Source organism: Oncorhynchus masou, unplaced genomic scaffold (assembly GCF_036934945.1).
Source record: "Oncorhynchus masou masou isolate Uvic2021 unplaced genomic scaffold, UVic_Omas_1.1 unplaced_scaffold_1035, whole genome shotgun sequence".
NCBI lineage: Eukaryota > Metazoa > Chordata > Actinopteri > Salmoniformes > Salmonidae > Oncorhynchus > Oncorhynchus masou.
In genome coordinates this window covers 17,771-23,086 of record NW_027000048.1, presented here as the reverse complement: position 1 = coordinate 23,086, position 5,316 = coordinate 17,771, and positions in this window count along the sequence as shown.

Genomic DNA, 5,316 nt, shown 5'->3' with positions numbered 1-5,316 from the left:
TATCACAGTAAATATCAGTGTACATATCACAGTAAATATCAGTGTACATATCACTGTAAATATTAGTGAGCATATCACTGTAAATATCAGTGTGCATATCACTGTACATATTAGTGTACATATCACTGTACATATCACTGTACATATCAGTGTGCATATCACTGTAAATATCAGTGTACATATCACTGTACATATTAGTGTGCATATCGCTGTAAATATCAGTGTGCATATCACTGTACATATTAGTGTACATATCACTGTAAATATTAGTGTGCATATCACTGTACATATTAGTGTGCATATCACTGTACATATCAGTGTGCATATCACTGTAAATATCAGTGTGCATATCACTGTACATATCAGTGTGCATATCAGTGTAAATATCAGTGTGCATATCACTGTACATATCCGTGTGCATATCACAGTACATATTAGTGTACATATCACTGTAAATATCAGTGTGCATATCACTACATATCAGTGTACATATCACTGTAGATATTAGTGTGTATATCACTGTACATATTAGTGTACATATCACTGTAAATATCAGTGTGCATATGACTGTAAATATCAGTGTGCATATCACTGTACATATCAGTGTGCATATCACTGTACCTATTAGTGTACATATCACTGTAAATATCAGTGTGCATATGATTGTAAATATCAGTGTACATATCACTGTACCTATTAGTGTACATATCACAGTAAATATCAGTGTACATATCACAGTAAATATCAGTGTACATATCACTGTAAATATTAGTGAGCATATCACTGTAAATATCAGTGTGTATATCACTGTACATATTAGTGTACATATCACTGTACATATCAGTGTGCATATCACTGTAAATATCAGTGTACATATCACTGTACATATTAGTGTGCATATCACTGTAAATATCAGTGTGCATATCACTGTACATATTAGTGTACATATCACTGTAAATATTAGTGTGCATATCACTGTACATATTAGTGTGCATATCACTGTACATATCAGTGTGCATATCACTGTAAATATCAGTGTGCATATCACTGTACATATTAGTGTGCATATCACTGTACATATTAGTGTGCATATTGTGTGCATACTCAGTAAAGTCCAGAGTCACTGGATCCCCTCTCAAAGATGTGCAAAAAAGACTCAACAAACAATTGAAATACTGAGCTACACTGTATGCTAAAAATAAATACAAAAACAACTCTTCCACACCAAGACAATTGTTCAGAGAAAGTCCAACAAGCAGTACAATTTTAATAACATTTTTTATTGTGTGTGTATGGATGGTGTTTTTAAACTCTTAGAAAAAAAGAGTTCCTCGGCTTTCCACATCAGAGAACCCTTTAAAGAACCCTTTTTGGTTCCATGTAGAATCTTTTCTACAGAGGGTTATGGAACCCAAAAATAGTTATACTTGGAACAAAAAAGGGTTCTACCTGGAATCAAAAAGGGTTATTCTATGGGGAAAGCATAAGAACCCTTTTGGAACCCTTTTGTCTTAGTGTGTAGTGTATTGATCTATTCCCTAGCCTCTCTAATTCACTGTTTTCATAACTGTCAGCTGTTGACCAAGACAAGGTATAGGAAGTGCACTACTTTTGACCAGGGCCTATATGGTCCTAAATAGTATTGCACTATATGAGGAATAGGGTTCCATTTGGGACGCAGCCAATACAGTCAGTTCGTGTGACTACACTATAACGTTCAAAACAGAGAGAGAGAAAAAGATGGGTTTAAGTCTTGGTTAGACCTGGTTAGACGGGGTGGTTAACGATTTCTCCTTCTCTTCTCTTTTCTCTCTCTGTTGTGGTGTGTTGTGTCGTCTCCTCTCCCTTTTGTCCTGTCCTCATTTCTCCTCTCCTCCTTCCTATCTATCAACAGGAACTCTCTCTCTCTCTTTAATTCATGACTAAACAAGGTTCTGTCGGACTTCCTGATCTAATTAATTAAGTTCAATAAGCTTCTTCCTGGTCCCACTTCCTGAGTCCCCAACAGACATGGGGGGCAACAAACAGCTGTTGCAGCATCACAGTGGGCTGCTACCTTAGAGGATGTGTCTACACACTGTATATTCAGTTTGACCAGCATGTATTTGATTGAGTTAGACCAGCATGTATTTGATTGAGTTAGACCAGCATTTATTTGATTCAGTTTGACCAGGAAGTATTTGATTCAGTTTGACCAACATGTATTTGATTCAGTTTGACCAGGAAGTATTTGATTCAGTTTAACCAGGAAGTATTTGATTCAGTTTGACCAGGAAGTATTTGATTCAGTTTGACCAACATGTATTTGATTCAGTTTGACCAACATGTATTTGATTCAGTTTGACCAACATGTATTTGATTCAGTTTGACCAACATGTATTTGATTCAGTTTGACCAACATGTATTTGATTCAGTTTGACCAGGAAGTATTTGATTCAGTTTGACCAACATGTATTTGATTCAGTTTGACCAACATGTATTTGATTCAGTTTGACCAACATGTATTTGATTCAGTTTGACCAACATGTATTTGATTCAGTTTGACCAACATGTATTTGATTCAGTTTGACCAACATGTATTTGATTCAGTTTGACCAACATGTATTTGATTCAGTTTGACCAACATGTATTTGATTCAGTTTGACCAACATGTATTTGATTCAGTTTGACCAACATGTATTTGATTCAGTTTCAGGGTACTTGTTGCAACAGGGAATGTTATCTGTTCATATACACCCCAGGAAGAATATGACACTTTTTTTACATCTTCTGACACAAATGAGAAAACACCTCACTCTGACCATTTAGCAGAGCTGGTTCGGCTGTTTACATGTTATCTAGAGCGTTTGTGACTAACTATTAGGCTTTTTTTGTGCCTACGTTACAGAATGCTTTACTGTACATCATGGAATGTTGAGTCAAATAGAACCTATTTTTTTCAATCTCTTATAAAGTTGGTTTAGTAGCATAAACTGGCCATTTGATATTTTTGACTGATATTATGATTGTCTGTTTGTTTCATATCTGCATAGAAGTTAAAAATGTTTTCACTTCCACTTTAAATCAGTCACAAGTAAGTGACCAATGGGAAAACCCCATTTGTTTCTTTCCCATTCCCCATTTGGAATGGGGATTATGTATTGGATCATATTCCATATTGGGAAAAACCTGTCTCTGATTGTTTCAGTTTGGCTGCAAAGAGGAAAGAGGAAACATGGCTGACGTGGTATTGTTGCTGCTCTGTGAATCACTCCTCTGTTTCCTTCTCAAACATTTTCTTTCTTTTTGAAAAATAATGAATGACGGAACAATCTGGGCACAGAGAGAGGGAGAAGAGGATAGGAGGAGGGTACATAGTAGTAGTGTTTCATAGTCACAGATGGGTGAGAGAAATCTGAGGGGAGAGAAAGGGGGAGGAGAGGTGAGGAGGAGGGTGAGAGAGGAGGTTGAACGGGGTGAAACAGGGAGGATAGGAGAGGAGGAGGGTAAGAGAGGAGGTTAAGAGAGAAGGTTGAGCTGGGTGAAACAGGGAGGATAGGTGAGGAGGAGGATGAGAGAGGAGGTTGAGAGAGAAGGTTGAGCTGGGTGAAACAGGGAGGATAGGTGAGGAGGAGGGTGAGAGAGGAGTTTGAGAGAGGAGGTTGAGCTGGGTGAAACAGGGAGGATAGGTGAGGAGGAGGGTGAGAGAGGAGGTTGAGAGAGAAGGTTGAGCTGGGTGAAACAGGGAGGATAGGTGAGGAGGAGGGTGAGAGAGGAGGTTGAGAGAGAAGGTTGAGCTGGGTGAAACAGGGAGGATAGGTGAGGAGGAGGGTGAGAGAGGAGGTTGAGAGAGAAGGTTGAGCTGGGTGAAACAGGGAGGATAGGTGAGGAGGAGGGTGAGAGAGGAGTTTGAGAGAGGAGGTTGAGCTGGGTGAAACAGGGAGGATAGGTGAGGAGGAGGGTGAGAGAGGAGGTTGAGCGGGGTGAAAGATGGAGGATAGGTGAGGAGGAGGGTGAGAGAGGAGTTTGAGAGAGGAGGTTGAGCTGGGTGAAACAGGGAGGATAGGTGAGGAGGAGGGTGAGAGAGGAGGTTGAGCGGGGTGAAAGGGGGAGGATAGGTGAGGAGGAGGGTAAGAGAGGAGGTTGAGAGAGAAGGTTGAGCTGGGTGAAACAGGGAGGATAGGTGAGGAGGAGGGTGAGAGAGGAGGTTGAGCGGGGTGAAAGATGGAGGATAGGAGGAGGGTGAGAGAGGAGGCTGAGCGGGGTGAAATGGGGAGGATAGGTGTGGAGGAGGGTGAGAGAGAGCGAGGCTGTATTGTTTGTGTTTTCCAGGAAGTGAACACCGGGCAGCTTAATATACAAATAACACAATGACACAAGCTATAACGTTACGTGTGTGTGTTTATGCATGTGTGTACCACACCACAGCATACAATACAAGGACAGGACAAAGGGATGAGAGAAGGATAAGAGGAGGATGAGAGAATTATGAGAGAATGGTGACAGAGAAGAAGAAATGATGGACAGACCGGAGCAGCATTATATTAAAGGTTGTCACTGAACAACTATTCATTATGTGTACTGAACAAGTCTGTGTGTACTTTACTGTGTGTGACCTGTATGTGCCCTATGTTGATTCCTACAGTGAGAGAGTGTGTGTGTGTGTGTGTGTGTGTGTGTGTGTGTGTGTGTGTGTGTGTGTGTGTGTGTGTGTGTGTGTGTGTGTGTGTGTGTGTGTGTGTGTGTGTGTGTGTGTGTGTTCGTGCGTGCGTGCGTGTGTGTGTGTGTGTGTGTGTGTGTGTGTGTGTGTGTGTGTGTGTGTGTGTGTGTGTGTGTGTGTGTGTGTGTGTGTGTGTGTGTGTGTGTTCGTGCGTGCGTGCGTGTGTGTGACGAGGGACACAGCCTCTCAGCCAGGGGAAAAACAGGAAGTTTAACAGCAGCATTTTTCCTTGTTACCGTGGAGGCGGATGCCGTTGCCTTGATTTTATACGGCCTTTCCCAAACACATCATCCTCATCATCATCCTCGTTATCTGGACTAGATTGGACTGGATTGGGTCCAGTACTTATCCAGTACTTATCTCCCATCCCGTCCTAAAACATAAAACTACAACGTTATCTGTAAAACAATGTCCCACACCCTTCCAAACCACACGCCCACCCGTTAGATGCAGGGGCGTCATACACCCCAAACAATCAGAGGGGGCATAAAGTATGTGAGGATGGCAAGGGGGGGGAGTCTGGAGGCAGACTTTGTCCATAAATTGGATTTAAAAAAAATCTAATACCTCAAATCTTTCCTGGAATCTAGATCCATAATACTTGTTCTTAATTCTAT